Source organism: Canis lupus, chromosome 23 (genome assembly GCF_048164855.1).
Source record: "Canis lupus baileyi chromosome 23, mCanLup2.hap1, whole genome shotgun sequence".
Classification (NCBI taxonomy): domain Eukaryota; kingdom Metazoa; phylum Chordata; class Mammalia; order Carnivora; family Canidae; genus Canis; species Canis lupus.
Window position 1 is genome coordinate 49,732,545 of NC_132860.1, and position 20,314 is coordinate 49,752,858.

At 33.8% G+C, this 20,314-nt stretch overlaps 1 protein-coding gene across 4 annotated transcripts in view; it reads left to right on the forward strand.

Moving 5' to 3' along the window:
- CNTN5 (contactin 5) overlaps positions 1 to 20,314 on the forward strand; it is a 1,277,146-nt gene that overhangs the window by 355,135 nt on the left and 901,697 nt on the right. The gene's annotated exons all lie outside the window — the stretch shown is intronic.

A 20,314-nucleotide genomic window follows, 5' to 3' on the forward strand; every position in this document is an offset into this window, starting at 1 on the left:
AATATAAAAATAAACTAACATTTAATGAATGTTCATGAGTGCAGAAGGGAGAAAATAGAATTAAATTAAGTCCCTCATATTAATGGGATTTTTATTAAAAGAAATGAGCTTTCTCATTTGGCAGGATTTGATAAAAGAAATAATTAGTTTCTTTATTTGGTTTTAAATTAAGCTTCTATTTTTAAAGACTATCTTACCCCAACATTTGGAAAAATGAAATAATCTTTTTTTAAATCAGTGATAAACATGTGTAGATAACACCAAACTTCAAGATTGCCAAGTACGGGAGAAGGAAACTAACAACTAGCAATTATCTATTTTTTGCCAAGCTTATAATTTAATTTTGTTTAATATAATTTGATGTAATCGAGTGATCCAGTTATGTAAATTTTAATATTCCTCTTTAAATATGGGAAACTCACTCAGTTTAAGTAACTTCCCCAAGGATATCTAATGGGTCAAGGATGGAAGTGGTATCTGAACTCAGTTTTGTAACTCCAAATCCCTCTCTCTTATTACTAACACGTTATTGCTTTCCAGACTTATTTCTTTTTCTCATTTCCATCCTCCAACATCCCTTCATACTCAGCAAATACTGGGAATCATGTAGATAGCTGAATGATGACTTATTACCTTAGAGAAGATCTTTTTTTTTTTGATCCTTAGAGAAGATTTATAAATAAAATTAAATCTGCACAATTAAATGTCTGCACAATTATATACAAGGTCAAAAATACACACATGCACACACATGCACACACAGAGACTTATTGCCAAGACAAACAACTAACACAGCACTGAAAATCAGAGTAAAGATGGTTAGTCCTCAGTGGGCTATTAAAATTCAAGGTGATCTCTACACTGCATGCAAAACAATAGAAAAATAAACTTACACTGTTTTGACTCACTTGTATAAATCACATGAGATTATGTGAAATTAATTTCTGAATGGACAGGCATTACAATAAATGTAAGTTAATAATATTTATTGTTATCTTACAATAAAAAACATTTAGAAAATATGTATAAGAAAGGACAAGATATTATCTCACCTTCTACCTATCCATTGTCACTTTTCAACTATGATTCACTTTACATGTGTTCAACACTAAGACTCTACAAGTCTTTCCTTTTAAAAATTTTGGAAGACTGAAATGACTCTAAACACAAAAATGAAATGAAATAACTTCTACTTCAAATGTGTCCCCTTTTAACTGCTTGTATATTTCTTCTGATTATACTTGGTAGGATGCCTTCATTCTATTAATGATCTTTAAGAACTGTCATATTTAATCTCCTCATAATCTCAACCCAAGGTTAGCTTGAAACACCAGTTACCTGGAAGAGCTCTGTGAATCTGAAGGCAAACATTTCAAAATTAAATTCAAAAATCCAAATTATGGAATATAGATTTATTATTTTTAGCAGGTATTAGATTATATGTGACTGTATTTAACTTAAATAATTCAGTCTTCTAATTTACTTGTTAACATTGATTATTTGTATAATTCTACAATTAGATTATATCTGGCTGTCTCATAACCCTTAGAATTATGTGTACAATGCTTGAATGTATTTCTTCCACTATTACAGAAGCAAAGTCAGGCAAAATTAAGCAAAAACCAGTTGACCATTGGGATCCCTGCAAGAAGCCTGCTTCTCTCTGTGTATCTCATGAATAAATAAATAAAATCTTTAAAAAAAATAATTAATCTCACTTTATCCTCATATGAGTCATATAGTAAGGTAATGTTATAATCTTTATTTTGAAGGTGAAAGGACTGAAATACAGATAGGTTAAGTGACCTGTCCATTATCACATAGCAAGTCAATCAGTGGAGCCAAGATTGAACCAACAATCTCATTTTTTTTTACAAGATTCTGTTTATTTATTCATGAGAGACAGAGAGAGGCAGAGACACAGGCGGAGGGATAAGCAGGCTCCATGCAGGGAGCCTGATGTGGGTCTCGATCCCAAGACTCCAGGATCACGCCCTGAGCCTAAAGCAGACACTCACCCACTGAGCCACCCTGGCGACCCCAACAGTCTCACTTTAAAGCCAGCAGTAATAATACCATATAGTATCAACCTATCTCTATTATCATTAGAGAGATTAACAAGTAGTAAGTCTTACTTTTTATATGTGAAAACAGAACACAAATTAACTTACAGATTTGCACAAGTAAGTGCTCAAAAAATAGAAGACTCAACAAAAGTAACTACACCCTTTAAAACATTCAGTATTCTGGAAACAAAGGTGGGGATGGAAATGATTATGTGGAAGGCAGCATGCGAAGCTAGAATATGGGCTTTAGTGTTCAGGCCATCATAGATCAGACCCTGGATTCTGTCACATAGTATAGCTGTGTTCAAATTATTCAACATCCCTTATTTTCATATTCCTCATCTATTAAGACAGAGATAATACCCTCACCTAGAGTTTTTGTAATCATCAAATAAAGTAAGATGGGTTAAATGCCTAACACAGCATCTGAGACACACTACACTCAATAAATAATCTGACTTCCAGTTTGCCATGTCAGAGATCTACCAATCTCTTTTTTATTGTGATAAAATATATATAATATAAACTTTACCACTTTAACCATTTTAACTGTACAATTCAGTTTCATTAAGTTCATTCAGTGTTGTGTAGCCACCATGACTATCTTCAGAACTTTTGCATCATGCAAGAAATTTGTACCTGTTAACAATATAGTTGTAGTTATTAACAATATAGTTCTAATAATATGACTACATATAACTGTGACTATATGTAGTTATGAACAATTGGATTATTGAACAATAACTCCCGTTCTCTTCTTCCCCCAGGCCTCGGTAATCTCTAGTCTACTTTCTGTGTCTATGAATTGCCTATTCTAGGTACCTCAAATAAGTGCCTCATATAGTATTTGTCCTTTTATTTCACTTGGCTATGTCTTCAAGTTTCATCCATGTTGTAGCATGTATCAAAATTTCACTCTTTTCAAGGCTGAATAATATGCTATTTTATATTTATCTGCATTACATTTTTGGCTTGTCTAATCATCCATTGATGGGCATTTGTATTGTTTCCATCTTTTGGATATTGTAAATAATGCTGTTGTGAGCATTAGTGTACAGGTGTCTGGGTTGTTTGGGATTCTTCCAGGTATATATCTAAGAGTGGAGTTGCCAAACTCTTTTCCACAGTGGCTGTACTATTTTATATTCCCACCAGCAATGCACGGAAGTTTGAACTTACTTGTCTATGCTTGTTATTTTCCATGTTTTGATAAACTCTATTTTAATAGATGTACAGCAGTATCTCATTTTGGCTTTGATTTGCATTGCTGTAGTGACTAATGACATTGAGAATCTTTTCACATGCTTATCGGCCATTTGTATATATCTTCTTTGGAGCAGTGTCTATTCAAGTCTTCCTTTGCCTATTCTTGAATTAAATTGTTTGTTTTGTTGTTGAATTGTAGGTACGTTGTACATTTTAGATAAAAATCTCTTATCAGATATATGATTTTCAAGTGTTTTTCCCCATTACGTGGGTTGTCTTTTCATTCTCTTAATGATATCTTTTGGTGCAAAGAAGTTTTTAATTTTGATGAAGTTCAATTAACCTATTTTTTCTTTTATTGCCTGTGCTTGGTGTCATATCTAAGAAATCACTGCTGAATCCATGTACATGTTTCTTATTATTTCCTCTAAATGTTACATGGTTGTGGCTCTTATACTTAGGTGTTTGATCCACTTTCAGTTGATTTTACATATGGTGTAAGTTAAGAGTCCAACCTCATTCTTTTGGATTTGGATATCTAGTTTTCCAGAAACATTTTTGAAAATATGGTCTTTTCACCACTGAATGGTCTTAGCAACCTAGTCAAAATCATTTAACCAAAAATGTGAGGATTTGTTTCTGGGCTCTCCATTGTGTTCCATCAGTGCATGTGTGTGTTTATCCTGGTACCACACTGCTTTTATCACTGTAGTTCTGCTGAATTTTGAAATTAGGGTGTAGTTGTCCTCTAGCTTTTTCCATTTGTTGTAGCAATCAAGAATCCTTTGAGATTCCGTATGAATTTTAGCTTGGGTTTCCCCTCTTTCTGAAATAAACAAGCAAACAAAACTTGCCACCATTGAAATTTTGATGAGGATTGCATTGAAATTATAGATTGCTTTGGGTATCACGGTCAACATAACAATATTAAGTCTTCCAATCCATGAACATAGGGTGTCTTTCCATTTATGAATGTCTTCTTTAATTTTCAGCAATGTTTTATAGTTTTCAGTGTACAAGTTTCTGTCTGCATTTAAGTTTTTAATTGATATTTTATTAAATTAATTTTTTTCATAATTGTGATTACCAAAACTCTTATAAAGAGCTTTTGTAGGCTGTAGGGTAAAGTGTCAAAACTGACACAAATTTCTAAACAGAAGTAGAAAGAAAATACTATTATCAACTTTTACTAGGTTGTGCCACAAAATAGCAAACTGAATGTTGCAATAACCAAAGTTTTTAGTTGTTCTTCTCATCATGTCAGCTTGGGTTGAGAGCTGAAGTTCTGGGTTCTGTGATAATATGGAACTGCTCCATGTTTCTTTTTCATCTGGGACCCATTTTGAGGGACAGCCCCATTTGGAAACATGTTCTGTCATGCCAAAGGACATTAGGAGGGCAAATAGAAATAAACATTCTCCAAACCTTTTTCTAAGAGTTAGTGTTCTGTCAGTTTCATCTACATATCCTTATTCAAAGCAAATCCCATGGTCACTCAAGATTAATGGGGCAGGGAAACAGCAAGGGTTCTGAGGGACTTAATAATTGTAACAAATCATCTCCATCACAGTTACAAATAGCAATGATATTTCACAGTTGTGATTGTTAGTTTCTTCTAAAATTGTCATGTGCGGGATCCCTGGGTGGCGCAGCGGTTTAGCACCTGCCTTTAGCCCAGGGCTCGATCCTGGAGACCCGGGATTGAATCCCACATCAGGCTCCCGGTGCATGGGGCCTGCTTCTCCCTCTGCCTGTGTCTCTGCCTCTGTGTGTGTGTGTGTGTGTGTGACTATCATAAATAAATAAAAATTAAAAAAATAAAAAAATAAAATAAAATAAAATAAAATTGTTATGCTATACACTGTGCTATACACTGTTTGGATGCTGTCAGCAGACCCAACTGCTTGCTTTCTTTGTGAAATAGAAGATTCCTTCTTTCCTCACATGTCAAAAAACACTAAATGAGAGTACAATTATAAAACGCCTTGAGTAAATTTGAACAAAGGTTGATCAATTTCTAGTGTATCACACTTACTAAAAGGACCTCAAGATGTCTTTGCATTTTAACATAGCAAATATCCATGAAAAATGCCACAAGGCTTAGGAAAAATCAAATATATTCTTTGACAAAATTTATTACAAATGCAATATTAGTAAAGAGAAAAAAGGCTTTTTAGTAAATTAAGGTTTCAATTAATGTGATAATTGTGTTTATTTCTTAATTAGTTTTAACTAAGTAGAATTGCTTGCTTGTAAAGCTCAGAAATATCAATGTACTACATTAAATTCTTTAAGTATCAATATTTACAGCAAAGACCAATTCTTATTTTCACTCAAATACTCAGGTGATTATAAGATTGGCATAAATGTTAATTTTCTAGTTTATCCAACATATATTAACCTACTTTGTTCACTGAAGTTCACACAGTGTTTTCCAAATGTGTTCACATAAGCCTACCTCCTTGCCCAAAGGCAACTCAAGATTCTCACCTGAAATTTTTTCAGAGGAAATTGGTAGGATAATTGAGTAAGAAAAGAAAAAATAGAAGAACTAGCTAGTCTTCTGTGATTCCATATTAGTTCTTAGGAAAAAGGTTCAGCACTAGTAGACATTTTAAGCATTAGCAGTACCCATGATATAAGAGTATAAAGATTTTGTGAAAAATTTATTTGAATTTGAATAGAACACTCTAATCATTTTCTGATAGCAAAATACTTTCATGACCCAGTATGATTAAATTATGGAGCATGTGTGAGAAGGCAATGAAGTCTCTGGAAGAAAAGGATAAGCAAGATATGCAGAAAGTGATGACCTTGTGCTGTAATTAAGTGAGCCATGGTGGAGGTGGATATTCATACTTTAAAAAACATCTCCTCTTGGGATCCCTGGGTGGCGCAGCGGTTTGGCGCCTGCCTTTGGCCCAGGGCGCGATCCTGGAGACCCGGGATCGAATCCCACATCAGGCTCCCGGTGCATGGAGCCTGCTTCTCCCTCTGCCTGTGTCTCTGCCTCTCTCTCTCTCTCTGTGACTATCATAAATTAATAAAAACTTAAAAAAAATTTAAAAAAAATTTAAAAAAAAATCTCCTCTTTAGAGGACTACAAAGTGCTATTGAGGAATTTTAGGCAGCAGTGGAATATGGTCAGGTCTACATTATAAATAGATCACTATGGCAACTGAATTAAGATGAGTTTGAGGTGAGAAGAGATTGGAGACCGAGACAGTACTTGCAAGGGTATAGCTAAAATTGTTGAAGACCTAAATGAGAATCAGTAGGAAGGGAACGAAAAGTAAGAATGTGGGTTTTACTGTCAAAATGACCTGGCTTCACCCTGCTCCCCAGCTCTGCTACTTAATTATTTGACACTGTATAATATTCTTAATCATTCTAACCCTCAATTTTCCTTCTCATCTGTAAATTGAGATATGGTTCTAGAACATTTCTCATAAGTGGTTATACGAATGTAATGAATGAGACTCATTTACGAGGCCCCTGGGTGTCTCAACAGTTAAGCATCTGTCTTCAGCTAAGGTCATGATATCAGGGTCCTGGGATCTAGTCCTGCATCAAGCTCCCTGCTCAGTGGGGAGTCTGCTTCTCCATCTCCCCCGCCAGTGCATGATCTCTCTCCTTCTTCTTTCTCTCTTTCTCTCCAATAAATAAAGTAAAAAGCCACATTTAGTATCATGCCTAACATATAACCAATATTCAGTAATAAGAACCAATTTTGTTAAAAAAAAAAAAAAACAATTTTGTTGTAGTAGGTGCAACAGTTTTCCCAGTTTATACTTTTAGAAAGTAGCATAGCACAAACCTGGCCATGGGCCTTTTGATTCCATTTGTTTTCAGATTTTTTACTCTACTATAGTACTTCAGAGAACATGCTAAGAGAAAACAATTTTAAAGAGGTTTAGAGGTAGTCCAGTATTAAAGCTGGGATAGACTGAATGGCCTTGCCACTCCATTTTTGTCTCATATCAAATATTCTAATAAGTCCCTTCTTGTTATCAGAAGTTGGTTATGGTCTGAGCTGTAACTCTAATACTATGTTTCTAAAAAAAAAGATATATAACTTTAGTTCCTCAAGGACATAGACTGTTTCCAATTCATCTTAGTATTTGCCATGCCTAATATAGGATCTGACACATAACAGCCCCTCAATAAAGCATAACTGTGTAAACACATCAGATCTTTTTGAGAATCAGTTAATCAAACATAGAATAATTGATTCAAAATAAAAATAACAGATCAATGCAAATAGCAATGAGAAAATGGTGAGAGAATACAAGCGATTCTTCTATACTCCTCTGATAATATATTATTGATGATTTTTCATGGAAATTCTTTTCTATTGGGGTTGGCCTGAAGGAACAGTTATTACACAAGGTTTTAGCAATGGCATCATACACTTAAAGTTGCCAGAGGAAAGGTTTTGAGGTCCCAGCATCCCATCCACCCTCATTATTAACAGATCCTCCATATATCTGACCTCAGTACAAAGTGGAATTACTGAAAGCCTTAATATTGCTGCTGGTTTGCTCACTAATGTTACTTTTCTTTCTACGTTTCATAATGCCTTGCCTGGGAAAGCAGTTGCAAGCTAGTGGCTTCTACAATTCTACAAGAATTAAAATTCTTGTAAGGAAGTGACTTCCACAAGTAGTTAATGATTTTGCAGCTTAGCTCAACCTTCACACCCCTCGATTCCTGCCCAACTCATTTGGTTATGGATATTAATCACAACCACAGTACAGGAAATGCTTTATTTTAATGTGTAATAAGTTCGCAACTTTTCAAACCGATTCTTGCAATGTGAATGTTGGTAATTACACTGTAATGCCTTAGGCATATCAGAAAATGTTGGAAAACGAAGGTGTCCATTGATACCAAAGATTTTCATCATACCAAGACATTCATGAAGACAAATATCCTTTCTTGGACTTTAAAAATTGATAGTTATAATTAAAGATCACTGCTATCAGTGTGCGTCAACTCAGACCTTGCTGAGCTCAGCGAACACTGCTTACAGACTGAATCCAACTCTGCATGTTGGTAAATGCCTCTGTGACGTTGCCACAGGGAATTGGCTTCTCTCTATATTGACAGAAATAAGGCAGTAATTAGAAGTGAGTGACAAGGTGCTTTTTATCTTTGACGAGGAAAGATTTTTTGTGTCAAAATATCTCACCAGAGGAGTAATTTTCTCTGTGTGCATTTCTTGTTCTGAATGCATTTTTGCATGATAATAGAATACAGGAAATTGTTTCTGAATGTTGCTTAGTGACAAATAGCAGATACACCGCCTTTGCAGATAACAGGTGTCTGAATGCTGTCACATTGTGATATCGACAGATAAGACCCAAAGTAAGCTGGGGATAGTATACTGTAAAAATAATTTGGTTTTGATAGAATAAAATCAAAGATACTAAAATGCTTTTTATGGTATTATGCCTCGAAAGGTTTAAAATTACCTGACAAGATTTAATCATCCAGTTGTAAAATACATTTTAAGGATTTAATCATCTGAAATTTTCAGCACAATGAGAAAAAAATAACCAGTATAATGCATTTGCTGTTTTACAGAACCTGCCTTGTCACTCAACATATGGGTTGCTGTCTGTTCAGATCACTTACAAGCAATTAATAATTATGCTAGAAAATGGTCTGCATTGTCTATATTAAACTGGAAAAAATTTTTTTAAAAAAAACAACTATTCATAAAGTTTAAATGGTGAAATGTTAAAAAAGGAAATATTTAGAAAGACCAAAAAACCTATATGACTATAGCTTTGCCTGGTATAGATTATAGGAATATGAAAGAAAGAGTTTGATCTTGAACTTGGAACTGAAAATGTTAAGAGAACATAGTGCTTTCTCCCATTATTTCCTTCCAGTATAGGAAAAATATTTCATGGAATGTAAATTAGCATATAAGGATCAAGTATCCTAGCAGGTGGAAAAGTTGGTAATGCTTATCAGGAAATATGAGTCTGATATACATTCTGCTTGTATAACATGGGTGTATGTTTCTACATTATGCAGTAAGATAAAAAATTTCTAAAGAAGCAGTAAGTTAGCATTATCCAATTGAGAAAATCTCATTGTAGACTCTGTCAAAAAAGACACTTGATATTGAAATATAAGAAGAAAATAAATGAGTTAAGAACATCAATACCCAACTATGGATACCATAGGCTACAACCCATTAGACAATTAGAGAGAATGTGAAATATTCAAAGAGTTCATTGTCATAACACTAAAAAATAATAGACTTGGAAATAAAGCACTATTCCAATTCCCGAAGCTCCGTTTTCCCAATACTTCCGTTGAATTAAGGCTGGTCATATTTTCTGACAGCAGTTTGCCGTACATATTATGGACTTTATCTTTCAAGAATCTATTCTTCATTGGATTTTAATGTGACTATAGTCTTGGAAAACAGGGATCATAATGTTACTATTTGCCCAAATCAAATGTCCAGAAAAGTAATTTATTTTATTTCCCCATTTTAATATCCTCACATTCCTTTTATTCAGAGTTCAGAATAATTGTGAGAACATATTTATTGAGTTATTCAGAAGTACTTTTTGTTTTGTTTTTGTTTTTTTTTTAATTTTTATTTATTTATGATAGTCACAGAGATAGAGAGAGAGAGAGGCAGAGACATAGGCAGAGGGAGAAGCAGGCTCCATGCACCGGGAGCCCGACGTGGGATTCGATCCCGGGTCTCCAGGATCGCGCCCTGGGCCAAAGGCAGGCGCTAAACCACTGCGCCACCCAGGGATCCCCTCAGAAGTACTTTTGAATATGCTACTCAGCACTCACAGCCTAAAGAAAAAAATAGCTTCACGTTAGTTTTAAATGTTCACAATTATTTTAACTTTTAAATAATTTAAAAACATTACTTTTATATTCAAATCCTAAAATAATCAATTTCGTAATGAAAGATCATCATATGCTGATAATCATTTGAAATGTTTTATTTAATTAGGTAGTAATTAACCACTGCTTATAATATGTTACACAAGCTTTATGTTAAGGACTTTACACACATGATCTTCATACTAGTGCTGGGTGCATTACATGTGTAATTCTCATTTTATCAATCATCAAATAAGTGCTTAGAGTGCAAAGTAACTTGTTCCAGGTATCGTGGTCACCACCAGCAATTAGGAGTATTACGTTTTTGTGTATATAAAATGGCAGTTCATTTGCTGATGATGTGTCTCCCCAAATAGTGATATAAGTTATTCTCAGTTAATTTTTATTTGCCAGGTACATTCTGAATATAAAATGTCTAGAAACGACAAATACCCACCATTTGCTTCAACGTGGATGGAAGTGGAGCATATTATGCTGAGTGAAATATGTCAAACCGAGAAGGACAAACATTGTATGGTCTCATTCATTTGGGGAACATAAAGGATAGTGAAAGGGAATAAAGGGGAAAGGAGAAAAGTTGAGTGGGAAATATCAGAAAGGGAGACAGAACATGAGAGGCTCCTAACTCTGGGAAACGAACTAGGGGTGGTGGAAGGGGAGGTGGGTGGGGGGTGGGGGTGACTGGGTGACGGGCACTGAGGGGGGCACTTGATGGGATGAGCACTGGGTGTTATTCTACATGTTGGCAAATTGAACACCAATAAATACATGTACAAATATTTAAAAAATGAATATAAAATGTCTTCCAAATATTTCAGTAAAATTTTGAATAAATTATCTCAAAAAACAATTAAGAGATTTGAGATTTGTCTACTAAAACACACTTATTAGAAAATAGTAGAAAACAGATAAAAATTCAGATTCCCCCATATCCCACAATCCATTTTCATTTGTTCAACCAAAATATATGGGAATTTATTATTTTAATTAATAAACAATTAATGCATACTATGCTAGATATGCTAACATATCTCTGTTAACAAGAGAATTAAGACCCCCTTTTTTTGGAACTTCTAGTGTAAGAAGCAGCATATGTTTTATAGATAATTTTTTGAATAACTGGTTACCATTGTGAAATGTGTTACGAAAGAAAAAAGAATGCCATGAAGACATGTCAAATTTAGAAAAGGTGGATTTCCCCAAGGATGCAACAGGGACCTGCATTTGCCAGGTAGGGAGAGATTCTAAGAATAGTGAATGTCTTAAAATTTTTGCTTAAATAAGCAAAGGCATTTAGTGTAACACAACAAAATTAACAATAATTTTTAAAAAACATTGTAGATAATTTAGAAGGATCAAAAATATAGAAGAACAAACAAACCCCTTAGGAATCGAGTTTTAGTTCTAGCTCTGCACAACCTATATGAACTATATATGAACTATATGAAATGCTAGGAATCACATTCATGTACATGATTATCTTCAGATTAATTCTAAGGGACATCATCATTGCATTAAACATTTTTAAAAAATCTGTTTTTGGATTGATGAGGTTTGGATTGAGAGAGGTTTAAGAACCAGTTTTTGGGCCACCAAGAAAAACATAGTAGTCACATTTCAGCTTTGACTAAACATAATATTAATGAAATTACTCACATACATTATTTACCATGCTTGACTCTGAAGAAGTTTGAATACTTCCAAAGCACAAATCTACCTCAAATGAAAAAACCTGGCCACAGTTGAGAAATTCAGTTGTTTGTGTCATACAATGTAGAAACTCTACTAAAAGTTACAGTATCTTTGAAAAAATCTTGATTTTTTTTGTCTTTGTGTAAACACAAGTTACATTTATTAATTGTCACAATTAAACATTTCTTGAACAGGAGAATTGGTATTAAATTGAAGAAATGGGTAAGGGATATTGTCATGTCTTTGTGTTGGGACTTCTATAGTCAGTTGAATTTGGTCAGACCTTCCTTGTACAAGACTCTTCTGGCAAAACTGAAATGAGTTGCTGAACTTTTGAAATACTGGAATATTGTGAAATTTAAATAAAGGTAATGGTATAATAAGAGGCTAACACCAGCAGGTGTTTGTTTCCCTATCCAGTCTCCTACAATTCTTGGGAGAACAGGCCTGGAGGGCAGTCTGGCACTTGATTTCCAGCAGCTGTCACAGAGGCAGGGAGCTGCTGCACATCAGGATGAGCTTACTCTGCTTGGAGTAATTGGCTCAGCAGCTCTGTTGAGGTGAGGCAACCTGACTCATCAGGTTTCTATTTTTACTCATTCGCTTGTTTTCTGAGAAAGAATTGCATATTTTCTATACTACATATAAATCCTTACTTAGTGAAGAAATCTTTGTTGATAGAGATAAGAAAAATTAACTGGTAATGATTAGTTGTGCTATACTTTATTTTTTAAAAGATTTTATTTCTTCATGAGAGACAGAGAGAGAGGCAGAGACACAGGCCAAGGGAGAAGCAGGCTCCATGCAGGGAGCTTAATGTGGGACTCAATCCTGGGACCCCAGGATTACGCCCTGGGCTGAAGGCAGGCACTCAACCACTGAGTCACCCAGGCATCCCTACTGTTGTGCTATACCTAAAAAAAACAGTATACATTAAAAAAATAATAAAAATAAATTAAAAAACAGTATACATCACTCTACATTCAAATTATATCCATCTTTTAAATGTGCAGTTTTTAAAACTTATATATCACATAACCATATAAATATACTTTCAAAATATACACTTAATTGATGTATACATTAAATTGTCCCTGAAGTAGTTAATATTTACATGCACATACATCATTATTCATTGTTACAGATGTATGTTGAGTAATTAGTCTCAATAAGAGCTGAAGATTGGAGAAATATAAAAATAAGGTGTTGTTACTCTTCAATGTTCTTATGATTCCAGGACTATAGAGGTAAGGATTAGATACAATATTTCTTAGTGGAAAATTCAGATAAGGTTAAATTTAAATGATGGAGTTTTTTCTTTGATATCCAATATTAAAGGAGAAAAAGGGGAGCAGGGTTACTCTGGTTATAGGAATCAGACTTCAGGTGTCAGATTGCTCCCAAATTCTGTTTTCAGCTCAAATGCTTTTCATGTTTTGTCAGATGCTTATTTTAGCTTTCCTTAGTAATGCTTTTTAGTTTACATGCATTTAATAATTTTAAGAAAAAAATCCTTCACCGAAAGAAAAATTTTAGCAACACGAAGCATACTTTCTGTGGCCTTAACTACTATCATCTTTCTTTTGGACACCTAATCATAAAAAGCCTTCTCCCCATTTTCCATGGTACATGTTTATGTCTTTGCATGTGCACATTTATGTATATATGTTTAACTGTGAGGTACCACCAGCCCAGTAAGAAAGAATGAGACCTCACAGAAAGTTATTAACTGTACAGGGAGAGGAAGAGAATCAATATAAGGTAGACCAGGGAAAAACACATGTCAAATGTTAATATGGAAAATAGCTGAAAGAAACTCTGCTTCATATGCTAATGTTAAACTCATTTTATAGCAAGGCAGCTCACATCACTGTTCACACTCTTATGCTTGCTATTGGAGAAAATTTAATCCTAAAGGCTATATTTCAGTTATGATTCACATGTATGTAAGATTCGCCTTTACTATTTACTGGCCATTTTTAAATATTCTAGTTGTCCTGCTTTGATAGTCCTTAGATCATTATTACTAGAATCAAAAAGTAAGTTTAAAAAGTGTGTCTTTAAAGAAACAATCAACTGTGGTGTTTATATAAACTGTAATGCAAAGAAAACAAAACTAATAGTTTATAGTATGACACCTATGTCACTGAATAACAAAATATGAAAATGATGAATATCAAAATATAAAGCATTTGAAAAATCTAAAGGAAGGCAGTAAATATGCCAGGGACCTGGCCCAATGAAGGGCCTCTTGGAGAGGGGAAGAGCTGGGTGGAGACTCATCACTGATTGCCAGCAAGTTTGTAAAGTAAGACCCATTAGAAAAATGGGAGAAACTTTGGCTGGAAATCAAGAATTAATGAATAGGACATTTCTCACGCACTTTTTTTTACATTCTGTAACTTGGGATACTCTGATCTAAAATGTCTAGCTTATATTGTATACATGTTATACCTGGATTTACCTACAAAATTCTCTATCAGACACTTTGACAATCTAAGATCACAAAAACCAAGATTACTTAAAGCATATGGTATTTTTTTTAATAAGTATATGGAATTTTTACCTATTACTTGAAACATGCTATTTAACATGGGCCATATTGTAAATTTTAATTGAGTTGTTTACAGAATTTTAATTAAACAACTAAACTATGATTAGTTAAGTTTAATACATACCTTTTATCCTGGGAACTCAAGAGGCATGTGAAAAGAATAGATAAGCATAAAATAATTAGGGATGTATACAGTACAAGAAATAATAAAAATGATTTGTAGAATTATTCAGTTTCTCTTAAGTATTCTTCAGTGGTCTGATTATATTTCTATTATAACACTACCACATTATATTATTCTGTATCTATTTACATGTTTTTCTCACCCACTGAGCTAGAGTCAGAAATTTATAGTGTGTTCTTTTTTCTATTATCACCTTTGAAATACTAATAGAGAGTGATCATGCAAATACTTTTAACACTTTTTCCAGGTTTACTAATGTATAATTGACAAAAAGAAATTGTATATACTTAAGTTGTACAAATTGGTATTTTGATATAGATAGATTACAGATAGATACTGTGAAACGACGGCCACAATCAAACTAATTAACATTTCAATTACTTCACATAGTACTATTTTTTTGGTTATTTGTTTTTCTGGTGAGAATACTTAAGATCTACCCTCTTAGCAAATTTTAAAAGTGCAATACAGTATTACTAATAATAATTAACATGATATACATGAGATTCCCAGAACCTACTTATCTGCATAACTGAAATATGTATGATTTTTCATCCTAGTTTTAAATTTTAAAAGATGCATCTCTATACAAAATCTTCATATTTAAAGACTTGGTTAGTAGAAGATTTAAACATATCCTTAATGATTCTGGGGAATACCTGTGTGCTTGGTATAATGTGGGTATCAAGAAATATTTTTTGAATGGAAAGGCTAGTTGGTGGGAGATGGGTTTTCTCCCTAGATACAAGGTTTCCGACAGGAAAGAACCACTTGCAGGCCTCTGGACACCACACCATGAGGCAGGAATACAGATGATCTGGCACACAGAAAATTAGTGATTAAATGTGAATGAAGGACGTAAATAGAATTGTCCTTGAAAGTTCTTTTTGATACTGGACTCCTAGTATTCACAGAGTGGTTTCCCCTTGATAAATTGAGGTCCTGGTTGTTATTTGGACTTTTCAGCAGCCAGGTTCCTCTGTCAGTGAAAGATGATTATCACTGTCAAACTTCAAAGTGTCTGAGAGACAACCAGCTGAGATAAAAATTGACAAGAGTTAGACAATGCCAAATATAGTAAAAAGGAAAGATCAAGGAGTTCAGGTTTTAATTAGAGGTTCTAGATCTAGAAAACTTGATCACTAGGGTACAATTCTGATGGACTACAGAAAACAGAAAGGTAGAGAAGAAAAGAAATGAAGGGTTCCTAGAGAATAAGAAGAATTAATCCTTAAGAGACATCTTGGAGGCTGGCTACCACATATTCTACACTCAGTCTCTCATGTTTTCTCATTTTTATTTAATTGAAATTAATCAATATTTTTCATTATTCTTTATTACAAGAAATAAGCATGAAGATGGAAATCAAGCATATATAAAAATATATGTTCTCCTTTTGTTAATATTTCCATATTTTTACATAACAAAATTGCAATTTATGCTTACATTAACTTATATTACTTAAAAATTCACAAGTACAGTTTTTCATTACAAGCTTCAGGAAGTTTACCACATACTTCCTCTAAAATATGATAAATATCATATGTCAGTCAAATGACTTCTTATATTCAATTTTAAATATCATTCATATAACCCAGAATCATAAGTAAGAAATAATCAAAGAAGTTATCAAATCATTTTGCTATTTTTCAAAAGAACATCTCTCCAGAAACAGATCAGAAAGTCATTTACAATCTACTAACTGATAAATGACCTAGTAGAACTTAATACATTTAAAACTCTAATTTTCTTCCACCAAGGACCAACGTTCAAAGGTCCAATTTCAGATCTGGAAAAATATCTGCTATTTTCAGCACATCTATTTTTAATTTCACATTCATTTTCCCTCTGAGATAATATTAATGGCTCAATGGTTTAGTGCCTGCTTTCCCTCCAGGGTGTGATCCTGGAGTCCCGGGATCGAGTCCCACGTGGGCTCCCTGCATGGAGCCTGCTTCTCCCTCTGCTTATGTCTCTGCCCACCCTCCTTTCTGTGTCTCTCATGAATAAATAAATAAATAAAATCTTTTTTAAAAATGTTAAAAAAATAAAAACAAACAGAACATCAGTTTGAATAAATACAAAGCACAAAGCTTTTGGCATCAGATACATCCATTGACTCTAACATTCATTAACCATGAAGCTCTGCACAAGTCAATTAATCTCTCGTGGTCTCAGTTTCTCAGTATATAAAATAGGGTAAAATAACATAAAATTTGTATATTTGCTTGTTAAGGTAAAATAAGTACTGAGAGAAAAAGAAAAATAATTTGTTGCCCCACCCCATGCTTAAATGATTGGATAAATAATAGTGAGATCAAGTATCATAGAACACTCTAGAAGAATTAAGAAATCCAGTTGACTGTGCAAATACATATTAAAGGTTTTGGTGTGCAAGTGGCCATGTAACATTCAGGTTGCTGGCAAGAGAATGGTTCAGATTTTCAACTGTGGTATTTAGGCAACACAGAAAAGACGTCAACATACTAGAATTCACACAGTAACTTCTACCACATTCTACTGACCACATTTAGGGTAGTCATAAAGCTAGCCTAGTTTCAAGAGGTGAAAATATAATCTCTCTCTCAATAAAAGAAGAATAAAAACATTGTAATCATATTTAATCTAGCAGAAATGGATTTACCTGGTTCCTATGTACATGGATCATGAAAATGCCCAGGATTCGGGCTGGATTTAAGTCAGAAAAGTCAGAAAAAATGACAATGGATCCATCTGCTAAAGCTATCATGAATGTACTAAAGAAACCAGATGTGTACATACATGATACAGGAGAGAAAGAAAAACTTAGGTGGTGCGAGTCAGAAAGGAGCAGAAGCCATAGTATTATAAAAGTAATGATTTGGATAATGTGTATAGAGAATGTTGACCCCATGTCTCACTCCTGATACACGTTTTGTTCTAAGACCAAAGACGTCAGTTGTTGTCATAATAAACAACCCCTAAATACCAGGAGTATTTCTTGCTTATATTATGTGAGAACCTCAGTTTCAGTGAAGTTTTCCTCCAAAGTACAGATAGACTGAGGGTCTGCTCCCTGTGTCTTCTCCTTTTGGAACCAGGTGAGAAGGACGTTGCAATCTGTGACATGGTGTTTTGGTAAAGAGAGGTAAAAGCACTTAAAAATGAAATTAAATGTTTATTTTTGTTTTTCAAGCATGCTAAGATGTCTACAAATGGCATTGTAGTCAAGACATGATTGACTCACTTTATCAGGAAATATATACCCATGTTGTAATCAGAATCTCAGAATCCTTTACCTATGCCTGATGACAAAAATTAATTCACAATGTAGTAGAGAATATTAATAATTTTGTTTCTTCCATTTACCACAGGCACTATTGTATATCCAAAGACCCATATGTAAGTATAAAGGAGAAAGTAATGTAGGCACTTGAGTTAATGATGCCCCTTTTCTGATGAACATTCCAAAAATAGTACTTAGATTGTAGTATTCCTACATTTCCAGATTATATCAGAGGCTGCCATCAGCCGAAAATCCTTAGTTTCATAATTTACACTGACAGCTCATTCTCCATGACCTAACTAATATTGAACAAAGTTAGATTTACTGACTTGTTGCAGTAAGGGAGACTACTATACACCATGGTGAACTATGGGGTGTCTGACTAAGGAAGAGTTAGGATGGCCTTGATATAGTGTATGGATGTTTGCTGAATGATTTAGGAAGGGCTTAAGGAAGTGGGTAATTTATTTTGAGTTAAGTTCTGTCAGGAAGCAGGGCAATTTGACGATTGGGTATCTTAAACTATTTATCTGTTTCTTTGGTTGTTTATTGTCTAGCCTGTTCGAGGAACCAAGCAGGGATACACTTGTCATTGTTAAAAAAATTAAGTTGTTATTCATGTTTGTTGGGAGTTGGAATTGTTTTTAATATACTATATCATCCTTGTCTTTTTCTTATATTCCAACAGGTTTATCGGTCAGTCTTCCTTTTGCATATTTTTGGCATGTCACAGAATGCCTTGTATTATTACTGTTGATACTTTGTAGAATTGTTTATGCTCAGTAAAGAATGCTGCTGACAATTTTTTTTTATTTTTAAAAATTCATCTCAAAGCTTCAGAGTTTTCCTGTTTTAAAATTTTATTTTTATTGTTTTATATTCCTTATTCATAGCAACTCCTAATTGGCTTTCTCTATTCTTGACTTAAAAATCATAAGGCTGTATTTTCCATAATGACCTTATTGATTACTCTTCATCACGCAGACTTTCTAGAAACCCAAACCTGACACTGACGTGGCATAACCTCATTCCTACTCTCCCAATCGCCACACACAAATATGAGAATACTCAGTGAAACCTGGAATATAACCAGTAATTCCTTCTCTAGGAAGTGCCATAGCTAACTTGTCTTTGGTGCTTATAAAAGACAATATGGGAACAGAGAAGTATAGATCTGTTCCTTCCTGATTTTTAGAGTAGACTATGTACTTTTTCTTTTCTCTGGCTGGCTGAAAAAAGCTAACTTCTCCTCTGAAATAATTTCTACTCTTTTTGAAGTATAATTTAAATGTTTTAACCTGCTCTGAGTCACACTTCCATTTGTCCTCTTTGAAAACACATGAGAAACGGAAACATGCTTCTTTCCCAGATCATACACAAGCAAGACACTGATTTTCTAATACAATAGAAAGAGAATTTTAGAGTTTAATTAAATGCAATATTTTCTAGACACAAATCTAAAAACAATAATTACTTATAACTTTTCTTTGGCTTTGAAGATTAAATAATCCTTCCTGTTATTTTTTTTAAATTGAGGTATTTTTGACATAAAATATATTAGTTTCAGGTTTACAACATAGTAATAAGACACTTGTACACATTGCAAAATGACATTACAAAAAGTCTAGTTACTGTGTGTCACTACACAAGTTAATACATTATTATTGACTATATTCCCCATGCTGTACACTACATCCCTATGACTTATTTGTTAAAATCTTTTTTTAAAAAATTACATAATATTTGCCTTTTCCTGTCTGATTTATTTCACTTAACATAATATCCACAAGTTTCATTCATGTTGTCCCAAATGGCAAGATTCCTTTCCTTTGCAATGACTGACTTTCTCTACATTCTTACCAACATTTGTTAGTTCTTATCTCCTTTTTTTTAATATTTTATTTATTAATGAGAGACAAACAGAGAGAGGCGGAGACATAAGCAGAGGGAGAAGCAGGCTGCTTGCAGGGAGCCCGATGTGGGACTTGATCCTGGGACCCAGGATCATGCCTTGAGCCAAAGGCAGATGCTCAACTGCTGAGCCACCCAGGAGTCCCTCTTTTTTTTTTTTCTTTTTTTTTTCATAAGAGCTATTCTGATAGTTGTGAGGTGATATTTCATTATGGTTTTGATTTGCATTTAGCTTTGGAAGTCACATAATTTTCTTTCTTACTTTGTCTTTAAAATTTATAGGAACCCTACTCTTATAATATTTAGATTCATGAACTTCAGAGACTTCTGTTCCCACTAACGGTCTGTTTCCAGCTGAACTTCCTAGTAATATATTTTTATTTTTCTAAATCTGTTTCATGCTAGCATCTCTAGTTATTTAGATGCAACTTTGCCAATAATTCTACCCATTTTCATTTTTCACCAGATTTATTCTTCTAATTATAAAAAATAACTTTTTAATACCCATAATTATCAAACTGTACTTTGATTATCACTCAGTCAGTATCACT